The sequence below is a fragment of the Macrobrachium nipponense genome, chromosome 1, assembly GCF_015104395.2.
Source record: "Macrobrachium nipponense isolate FS-2020 chromosome 1, ASM1510439v2, whole genome shotgun sequence".
NCBI lineage: Eukaryota > Metazoa > Arthropoda > Malacostraca > Decapoda > Palaemonidae > Macrobrachium > Macrobrachium nipponense.
The window spans coordinates 139393249-139405388 of NC_087200.1; the positions used below are offsets into that span (position 1 = coordinate 139393249).

A 12140-nucleotide genomic window follows, 5' to 3' on the forward strand; every position below is an offset into this window, starting at 1 on the left:
AGGATGTGTATTAGCCTACGGAATGACGAAATCGAGACTCTCTACATGTCATTACCTTCATTATTTCATCATCTAAAATTACAATGCATAATACTCCTGCTTAGTTCGTAAAAGGTGGAATGGTCTAGGATAATCTTGCTGTTTTTTCTTCTACGGAATATCTGTGGGGCATTTTTTTGTTTTTTAATTTTCGTATCCGCTACGTTGCTAAATTTTGTATTTGCTTTTATAAGATTATTCGACAGACTATATGCATTTTGACACACACATACATACGCAAACACACACACACACACACACACACAACACACATATATATATATATATATATATATATAATATAATATATATATATATAATATGTATACATATATTATGTATATATATAAATATATATATATATAATATAGTATATAATATATTATATATTAACAATCTTGTCCATTCGCTATTTTCAGCTTTTTTTTTCGCTCTACTTAATACCTCTGATTTTCCTCCCCAGTGTCAATGAAGGTGGGCACTGCGAAGCCAGGTTCAGAAATCCGTGTAAAAGTGTTATTCAGTCACATACAAATATTTCATCCTGATGAAATATGATTTCGAAATCATTAAGGTTTATGTTTGTTCCACGGGAATGTGAGGCTCATGGACAGCAAGCATTGGAGTGACACTGATATGACTGGAATCTCCCAATGCAAGTGTTCTAGAGCTCATAAGAAGTACTTGACAAATTCGCCCATTCTTGGACTGCAGCTTCTTCCAAGGGGATTTGAGTATTCGGCTCCTGTATTATGGTTCTATGATTGTTCAAATTTCAATGCCTTCTTTTCTAGGTTGACGAAGTTACTCGATGTCCGTACTAAATCATCATCATCACTAATAATAATAATAATAATAATAATATTATAATAATAATAATAATAATTCTGTGGCGCTGTTATTTACTCTGAGTTTCTCCAGATTGTAATAACTGTTATACGCCTGTCTTTGTAGTGGGCATAATATTGAGCCCTACTGTATTCGACAAGTGCTTTTTAATACCCCATTAGCGTAGTGCAGTATTCTGTGGGTCAGTCGGGTGGCGCCCAAATATTATCCTCTCTCTCTTCTACTGCAATTTTTGGGGTTGAGAGCACACAGGGACGCAATGGTACTGGAAATTATGCTAAGAGTTATATTCGGTTTCGTTTCATTAGTATAGCATAAGTTACTGAAACAGTCAGCTGGAGAAGTTTCCTGATGTGGTTGTATCATTGCATTAAGTCCTGTCAGCACTGCATCCGACCAGAGAGGCCTCTCCGGGTGCTGTGCGTCTTAGGTTTGTCGAAAAAACCAGTCCCTCAGAACACCAGGAGTACGTTAGGGATGCACAATACATTCAGTGATTAGTCTCTGTTCAATGTCACCTCGTTTCTTCTCGTTAACTCTATTTTGAAACATTACATTTTCTTCTCCATTTTTATCGATGAACATTTATCATTAATTTCTTTTTATCTTGTCCTTCATTATTTCAAGTGAGATTTTTCTAACAACATCTTTTAGGCTTCAATTTCTATGACCCTATCGTTAACTTTGTCTATAATCTTATTCAATCATCTGTGTCCTAATGAAAGGTACTTTTATTCAACGTACACCAGAGTTATGAACCATGTTTATAAATATAAATGTAATATACATATAAATATATATAATTATATATATATATATTATATATACACATTTGTATATATAAATATATTTACATATACATAATGTATATATAAGAGTATATATACATGTGTGAGTGTGTGTATTCATTGCTATCTAATATTGTTAGCTGGATATTAGTAAAAACTTTTATTCAATAATCTTTCGATTGTTTCACATAAATCTACAGGCACAGTTTTACATGGCCCCCTTTGTCAAATGTCTTGTATTGTTCATCATTCTTTCTGTTTTTTAATCAATCTACTTATATTATCTCTCTTGTTTTATTTGTGTGAGGTCGCGCGTGTCTTAGCGTGTTATTCTTGAATCTGTTTACCTCCTATTTGTTGGTCTTTCACTTGAGTGGTCTAACGGTGGTGTTGGTAATTGGAACTCGTAGCTACTTTGTGCTTGTAGCTACATCTATTCTCGTTAATTCAGTTGTTTGGCTTGTCACGAGTAAATCTCGTTGAGCAACTTCTTTATATCTTTAATGTCCTCTGTGTTATTGTTGGCTCTCAGCTCGTCTTTTATTGGTCTTCAGTGAGGGTCTTTGCTCATTTTTGTTTCTCCAAACGTTACTTACTTCTGGTGATTTCTTTGTGAGCTGAGAAAGCTGAGTTTCACTCTTTGCACTTATAATACTTGAACAGTAAGCTTTCGTTCTACTTCAGGTACTACTGATAATTTGAAATGTGAAATGAACTCCATGGAGATTATATTTCATACATGTCTGTCTTTCTAGGGAAGCACTAACCACATACGGCAGTATTTAATTTCCTATTCGAAAAAGTTATATATATATATATATATATATATATATATATATATATATATATATATATATAATATATATATATATATTAATATATATATAAGTCATATCACATTTCCGTGATTCATATACATATATCTCTTTATATATTTATGTAATGTTTTATGTATTGTAATGTTATGTGTAAAATATAAATATATATATATTTATGTATAATTATATATAAATATATATATATATATATATATATACTATATATATGTAATATACACATAAAATTACTAATATATATGTAATGTATGTATGTATGTATGTATGTGTGTATCTATCTCATCCTCTATAATATACATCTCTATCAATATACATCTATACTTAACTATGTATCATATATTATATAATATCTATATATCTCATATCTCTCACCTATATCTATGATAATGTATGTTACCTGTCTATGTATATATATCTGTTATGTCTGTTAATGTTGTATGTGTGTCACTATCATCTTCTATATCTAATAATCTCTATAATAATATATATATATATATATCTATATATATATTATGTATGGAGGTTGTAGTCCACAGGGAAAGAAAAAAAAGAAAAGCAAATATTCCTTTTAGCTCGACAATTTCGGCCTTCACAGGCCCATATACAGAGAAAAGGAATTTCTGCCTTTCTTTTCCCCTGTGGACTACAACCTCATATATCTATCTTCGTGAAAAAGGAAGACTAAAACCTCATATATATATAGTACATAAACTATAAACTGAATCACGAAGATATGGAATACATAAATAAAGGAAAATGCCACTGAGACAAAGTCAAACAACGAAGTGATTGCTAGGCCTTTCAAAACACGGTCCTTTACTAGCAATCTGCCAGCAAAGGCCTGTGTCCAGAGGCCTATCAACCCACTCCGTGGCTTCACTTTTCCTCCGTGGCATTTGCTTTATTTACATAATGTGTTATATATATATATATATATATATATATATATATATATATATATATATGTATAATATATATATATATATATATATATATATATATATAATAATATGTACATATATATATATATAATAATATATATATATATACATATATATATATATATATATATATATATATATATATATATATATATATATATATATAGGTATATTATGTATATCATATATATATATGAAGGGGCATTTACCAAGAATGACGTTATGAGATTAAGGAGATGTTAGGTGTAAAGATTTGCATTCAAAGGACACCATCCATCTAACCATCACCGTTTTATATGGCATGGCTCACTGTTTTTGTTTTCTTCGCCCGACTGAGAGCCTAGCAATAATGTTGATAACACCTATTTTGACGATTCAGATATACCTGACTTTGAAAGCACGAAAAAATTTTCAGAATTGCTTCAATATCAGAAACAATTTTAAAAGGGAACAGGTACAATAGTTTTCTTTATAATTTACTGTTGCTAATGACTACTTCTAGGGGGGTTCTAGTGTCTGCAGAATAAACGCTGGAATTTTTGAACGAATAAAAAAAATATTGTACCCTCATTATAAAAAGTAAACTGGAACACATTAAATAATACGTTACATTGCGTTACTTAAAGAAAAGCACAATCGACCTATTTTCTTTACGGCCACCAATCACAAGATGGCGCACCCCCTCCCCCCCTCTCTCTCTCTCTCTCTGGTTACCGGCATGTATCCAGTCTTGAGGAAAAAGGCGAATCTCCAAAGGAATAGTTATGCAACGTTTGTACTTCAGGTTCTCAGACCGAAGTTGTAGGCTGTAAAAAGTGTGTGTGTGCATGCGCGCGCGCTCGCAAAGTCCCCTCCAGAGGAACATGAATAATTGTTAAATATGCCCTTACAACTACAATAAACATATAAGTAATGTAATGAATTTCACAAATCAATTATTGGAAAATCAGCAATGGCAGGCGCTTTCCTACACCGTTTCCTACATTGGCAGGCAGTCTTTCATTCATAATTCATATTTTACACACGATTCGTTGCCGACGCGGTTCAACATGGAACAGGATTACTTTTCACTTGGCCTTTTTTTCTGGCTGCCTTCCAGCTTTTTATGTAAGACAACTCATGTGTTAATGAAGCTGGGCCATCAACGACCAACAGACATTATGCTATCTGTACAAAGTCTTCAGTTGCGATCAAACGGGTGCAAATTGAAAGAAAAACAAAGGAAAATGGTTTTTTCTTTCGTTCGTCTTTTCGTTCTGTCGTCACGCAAAGGACCACGCTTCGCTTCATAGCGAAAGGTATGTGAGATTGTCAACATGATGTAAACGCCAAATTGGCGACTGGCCAAATCATATCGTTTAACCAGTCACTGTAAAAGAAAAAACGACTAAGCACAGCTGAAAAATGACATTTAAATGTGTCTATTATTACCCCCCTAGTATCTCTGTACAATTTAAATCAGACACAGGCACTGTTACCATGCATACTTGTGTGAATGTGTGCGAATTATGTTTACATTTATTTTCTATTCACCTGTGATTTTTTATTTATTTTACACAATAGCGTGCGACATGCTGATGCGTGGCACACAAAGTCGTACAAACCAACCTCTTATGAATGTAGTCTTAATGGTTTATGGTTATCGAATTGATTGATTATCTACAAATGCATAACATCTTTACAAGTCAATAAAACAGTAGGTCCGTATCGTCGATGTTCCTCGGTTAAGTAATAATATCAATAAAAGAAGAAAACAATGTCATACAAACATGAACAGGCTAATGAATTTTGCAAATGATTAAACTGCGTCTTTGTCTAAAGCGGCTTTCTAGCCTTAAAATCGAGAGAGAGAGAGAAGAGAGAGAGAGAGATGAGACGAGAGAGAGAGAGAGAGAGAGAGAGAGAGAGAGAGAGTATAACAGCGTTAGTAGATTTTTTAATAATCATAAAAATCAAAGTAACTTCCATGAAGATAGGGGTTTTGACTTTTGTAAACTGTGTAACTCTGATTAAAATATTTTCCCAGCCCTAAAAACAGCATGGGTGAGAGTGAGTTACAAACCACAAGAAATAGGTTGAAGATTTTTGTAAACTACTTAACTCTGCGCCCTTACCTGAAATGTCTTCCGACCCTTCATAACACACACACACACAGAAAGGGGGAGGACTATCTAATACCATCGATAATGTCGGCCCAAGTATATTCTTCTTTAGGGCCAACCCAGGCATCAAAGAAGACAGCAAAGTGAATTATAAAGGAGGCACAGGCCTTCAAACGACGGGTCGCCATTGTTTGTCCTCAAGATTGAGTTATGAGGGAAAGTTAGGATGCGTGAAGCTGTTGGGATGGTGGGGCGAAGATATGGGTCGGTATAGACATGAAGATAAGGAAAGAGCGAACAGCGAGGACTGATGTGGGGACCGGTAAGCCGGAGGAGCGGCGTGGGGGAGAGAGAGAGAGAGAGAGAGAGAGAGAGAGAGAGTTACAAGGATTAGGATGTCTCAAAGACTTGTTGGTCCGTCCGAGGAGACATAAGTGTGCTTACTTATCTCTAAGAGCTGGTGTTCATGTTCATTCACATTGTCCTAATGATTTTGTCTGGCTTTCTTATAGACTCTTCCACATTGTTGCTGTTTACAACTTCTGGTGACAGTTTATTTTGTGTCACTTATCTTGTATGTGAAGAAGTTCCCACAATGGGATGTGTTGTATCTCTTCAGCTCTAGTTTCCAATCATTATTTACTTGTCTGGTTTTCGTTTACCGTAAATAGGTTACTGTCTACTTTTGTTACGCCTTTCAGTATTTTGAACGTCTCTATTAGTTGTCCTCGCAATCGTCGTGTTTCTAAGCCATATATGTTCAGACTCTCTAGTCGTCTTTAGTAACCTATTTGCCTGATGGGTGGAATTAACTTTGTGGCTCTTGCTTGTACCCTTTCTAATCTATTTATGTCCTTTCTTAGTGTTGGAGACAACACCTATACTGCATATTCAAGATGAGGTCTAACTATTGATGGGTAGAGCTGCAGCACTGTTTCTTTGTTTCTGTATTTGAACTGCCTCTTTATGTATCCCACTAGTTTCTGTCCCTTCTTTTCAGTTTTTATGCACTGTATTGTGGATTTTAAGACCTTGGTAATAATACCTCCAAGGTCCTCTTCTTGTTCCACACTATGTATGCCATCCCCAAGCAGCATGTGGTTGGCAAGAGGTTTGCTTGTTCTTATTTGTAACACTTCACACTTATCCACATCAAAAGGCATTTGTCATCTTTTTGACCACTCTCCTATTTTCCTTGGATCATTTCTTAAACTTTCTACTGTCTCTGGGTTTGCTGCATTTACACCTAGTTTGGTGTCGTCTGCAAATTTGGCTATCCTGCTAGCTAATCCTATATCAATGTCATAAATGTAAATAAAAAAGAAAACCGGGTCAAGGACAGAGCCCTGAGAAACTCCACTTGTCACATTTGCCCATTCTGATTCTTCACCATTTTCTTTTAGTTAGCCAGTCTTCGATCCAGTCTGATGTTTTTCCTACAATTCCTAAAGCTCTAACTTTTGCCATTAGTTTCTTATGTGGAACTTTGTCAAAGGCCTTTTGGAAATCTACTACTGTCGTAAATACCAAGCATGTTATGAAAAAACTCCAAGAGGTTTGATAGGCAGGATCTATTTTTTTTTAAACCTTGTTGGCTGTTTAACAACAAGTTGTTTCTATCAGTGTAATCCACAATTTGATCTGCAAATATGGACTAAAAAATCTTACAAACAACCTATGTTTGACAGATTGGTCTATAATTTCCCGGCTCTTCTCTTGGGCCTTTTTTGTAAACTGGGGGCACATTACCCAGTTTTCATCCTTTTGGTGCCTTTCTTTGTTCTGCACTTTCTCCGTCGAGTTTATATAGGTGAGGAACTTCTCCTCTTTCAACTCTTTCATTTCTTTTGGATGAATCCCATCCGGGCCGCAGATCTGTGCGGAAAGTAATATTTTCTTTGTGAATGGCAAATATTCATAGAATATATACCAATCAACAGTTAGATGTGAGAGAAAGAGTATCAAAGTGGAAAACAAGAAGGAAATAATCAACAAGGTTATTTTTAGCTGATAAACACAGATGTAGCTCAATGAACCACCAGATTCCTGTAGTAGCCGAAACAAATGATTTTCCCAATATAATATATATCAAGAAAATAACCAATCCTCACTTGGAATGCTATCTACCAATCTATCAATCTTTCCATCTATCCACTTATCTATCTATATTCTGTGGCGCACTTCCCTTCCTTCCCTCTCATTATTGGGAGAATTAATGCACTGTGGCAAAGTCAATCTAAACTTTTAATTAACTGAAGAGTATAACGACCACTGGGTTGTTCCAGCCACTGCTAGAGTTCATTTTCCCTACATTCCCGCAAACACAGGCAAGTTTCCTTTAGAGTAGGTTTTACGGAAATAAGACACAAATAAACGTCAAGATTACGCGTGCTGAAATTGCTTTATTTTGAGGGTTTGTTTTTCAAAGCTCCTCTCGAGATGGGAGGTGAAAATGATCTTATAAGATAATCTAATGTGAGTGTCTTTTGGAGGGGGAGGTTAAATACGTTTGACAAAATTTATTAAACGGCAATAAAGACACATTGTTGACTATTTATTGCGGAAATGTTCGTTTTTGTTTTCGGCGTGGAGGGAGGGAGGGGGGTTTGCTGGAAGTGTATATAAAAATGCTTGACTAAACTTAAATTCACAAACTATTTTCCCCTTAATTTATTGACACGATTCAATATTTTCGCTATCCATCTTTTGCAGACCCACGTCTCTGCTTTCACACTGCCTACGTCTCCTGCATCGAAGACAGTCAATTCCAAAGGGCGATAGATTAGGAGGTGACTGACTGCACAGAAGACTTGAGTTTCACAGAAAGCTTCAATGGCAATAACTTGTAGGAGGCCAGTAGGGTACATTTATGTGGACACAATATGAAAGTACAATAAGGGCAGATGGAGACACAGCAAAAGTAAAGGAATAAATAAAAACTAAATGAGAAAAAGGCTTAAAATGCTGCTTAAAGATGAAAGGGAAACAGATGTAGAACAATACAAAGGTGTAAAGGCTGCCGAGTTTAAACAGGAAGTTCAGAGGATAAGAAAGAAAGGATACTCCTCTGCAGAGGCATTACGAAGTACAAAGGAAGACTCATGAGCAAAAGGCTCCGTTTGAGGACCACAGTTGTTGTCAGGCCAGCCTATATGAATCAATCACTCAGAATAAGATGGGTTACTTGAAGAGCACAAAGCCCAATTACTCAGCGTGTGTAAACTGAAGAATTCTGTCATTCAAAAGACGAATGAATATGACAGACGTAAGAATAACTGCGATTGTCATTTGTGGATGCTAAGAATGTTGCAAAAATTATAAAAGAATAGAAGGGCAGCAGAATATGATTTATAATTGACTAAAAGTGGGCAATGGCAATGTTGAAGATTATATAATTGCTTTAAGTCTTTTTCTAGAAGTAAAGGAAAAAAAATTAACGAATTGATTTAAGTAAATATCTGACTGTTCATGATAATAACGAAGGAGACTCTCTAACACGGCTACAGTGGTATGGCCTTATAAAATAACTGCAGGGGCAGACTCTCTTGTATGCATATCTCATATATATATATATATATATATATATATATATATATATATATATATATAATATATATATATATATAGTATATATATAATATATATATATATATATATATATATATATATATATATATATATATATATATATCACAATTTTGGTGAAAAATCCCCAGGTAAATAAAACAAAGGGAGAACAGAAGAAAAACAGGCGGCAAATTGAATGACCTAAAGGGCCTTTGTGAAATTCCACCATGTAAGTCTTTCCTATTCTTTATCTTACACAATTTTTCCACTTCTCTGCAACCTCTCTTCGCTTGGTTTCCATGCAAATAGGTCTAGTTTTTTCCCCTATTCCGGTGACAACAGGAGCCTATCTTAAACTAACTATACTATTCTCCTAAGGGTTGAGTGGAAGGACACGTATACGCCATCTAGATTTCCTTTTCATGATTTTTTTTTCCTTTTTCATATAAATTCAGTAATTTGTTTCACGGTCATACCATGAATCATGCCGTTGTAGCAACAGAGATCGTACTGCAATCCTTCCGTTGGCAGCCTATCCCAAGCCTTCCTTAACCATTACATACTCCATATCTTCGTTGCCCCTACTAGCCTTTGCTTTCATATCGCCAACAACAATTCTCATATCTGTTTCTAGCAGTTGATCTATAAAATTCTATAGTTCTCGACAGTATTCACCTCTTACCTTCTTTTGAGAGTTCATCTGTTGGTACATACCACATTTTAATGCTCCCACTGGACTTATAATTTAAATTTTGCGAGCTGTATTTCATTGTTGCTACTCTCCAGTAAGTCAGTGCTTATTCTGCACTAGACATTAAGATCATGCCTATGCTTTCTCTATCAATTCCATCTGCTCTTTCTGAATAAATATGCACATTACCCTTCCAATCTTTCTTTTCCCTTCCGTTGCACTGTGATTCACAAACATCTAAGGTGTCCAAACCATATCTATTGATTCCATTTTACGCCTGCTTTGGATCTCCAACTTACTTTGGGGTCTTACTTTCCAATTTCAATTTTCAGTTTATTCTGATCACCTATGAACTGGGAGAGTTTGCACCCTCACATGCTTGGGGCTAAGGGCCATTTCTAAATTGTGCCTATCTACTTCCGTGGCAGAGCTCAAGAGAGGCTCAATAAACATATATATATATATATATATATATATATATATATATATATATATATATATATATATATATATTATGAAATATATATATAATATATATAAAAATATATATATCTATCCATATATATATTATTTTATATATATATATATATATATATATATATATATATTATATGTACACACACATTTACTAGTGTTTTCCTCTCCCCGCCCCCCCCCCCCCCCCCTCTCTCTCTCTCTCTCTCTCTCTCTCTCTCTCTCTCTCTCTGCTGAGTGTTTGGTTCCATTTCGTATCCCCAATCGTATTTTGCCGCCTCTCCGCTTCACCCTTTTCCGCAGCAGCAGCAGCAGCCGCAGCCGCAGCGGCAGCCGCAGCTCGAAAGCAGCTTTGAGAAGCTCCCTTCCCCTCCAAACAGTATGCAAATGAGCGAATCATTTTATCCTGTCCCACTCACTGATATCCACAATATGAATATTAATATGTCTTTATACTTGACGGAGAGAGCCTAACAATGAGAAGTGACAGGTAAATTCATGATGAGGCCTTTCCTCGTCTCTGTAGATGTAGAGATTGAATGTAGGGGCCAAGAAAGGGGACGGATCACAAAAGAAGGCGTAAGACAGAAGCAGATAGGAGTCTGGAAGGGGTTCCCTATCTTTCTCTTCCTTGCAGTCGAAAATCTACTCTGATTACGGGAATACTATGTACACGCCGCTAGCGTCGTACCTTTGTCACTATGCACGGTTACAGTACATATACTACATGACAACCAGCACGCTTGGGAAATGCGAAAAATTTTCACGAATTAAACAAAGTCAGCAGTACCTACCTTGGAGTAGATCCCGAGTTGAAGTTCATGTTATGCTTTTCAACTTTATTAAATATGCCGGTACTTTTACATACGGAATTTTAACGGTAACTATGTAGTATATTTACCAATATATATAACATTTACCTTCACATACGGGTAGCATAAATGCTTACACACACCATATGATATTGCATTGTCTTTCAGGTAGACAAATATATTTGATGATGTTTGTTATCTACAATATGAATACATTTCGGTTTAACAAGATGAACATACAAAATTCTGGAGATCAGAGTATACCTAATTCTGGTGAACAGACCAACCATGCAAAAAAAAAAAAAATAAAATAAAATAAAAAGGGCAGTAGAGTACCATTAGTTTGATATACATACATATAAGTGTACGTGAGTATATGCATGAAATATGTAATGTAAAAAACTAAACGTTACTTTTATTTTAGTTACTGTATACTAGCTTTCTAAGAGAGAGAGAGAGAGAGAGAGAGAGAGAGAGAGAGAGAGAGAGAGAGAGAGAGATAACGACTGCCGGTGTCGTTACCGAAGAAGCGATTTGGTGTCTGTTAATGAATTTGCGCAGTGTTCCCATAAAACTGTCAAAGGCGGTACACTATCTACTATATCTTGGTTAAAAACAGGAAAACAGACAAATTAAATGCAAGAATATTTTATAAAAAAAAAACGAAAGAAAATATTATATATTAAAAAAAAAAGCTTAGGCAGCGAGGAAGAAAAGGAGATCTTGCGAACTATGAGTCCATCAGCAAATGGTAATCCATGGTTTTTGAATGGCGAAAATACTATAGTAGATTCACATAAACCGTGCATTTGATGTCTAGGCCAGTCCCTTACGACGTTCCTGATTAGCTGTTGATAAGCCAATCACAGAGCTGGAAACTCTCAGTCGCTCTCGAGAGTTCACATAGGTAGGGTGTATGTTTCACCTCTCCTGAAAGACGTATCCCTCAGAAGTGGAACATAGATCCTACCCATGTGAACTCTCAAGAGAGACTGAGAGTTTCTAGTCCTGTCATTGGCTTATCAACAGCCAGTCAGGAGC

The 12140-nt window shown here is 35.5% G+C and overlaps 1 protein-coding gene across 6 annotated transcripts in view; it reads right to left on the reverse strand.

Moving 5' to 3' along the window:
• The window catches only part of LOC135219683 (receptor-type tyrosine-protein phosphatase N2-like), a 303910-nt gene that overhangs the window by 180708 nt on the left and 111062 nt on the right, over positions 1 to 12140 (reverse strand). The gene's annotated exons all lie outside the window — the stretch shown is intronic.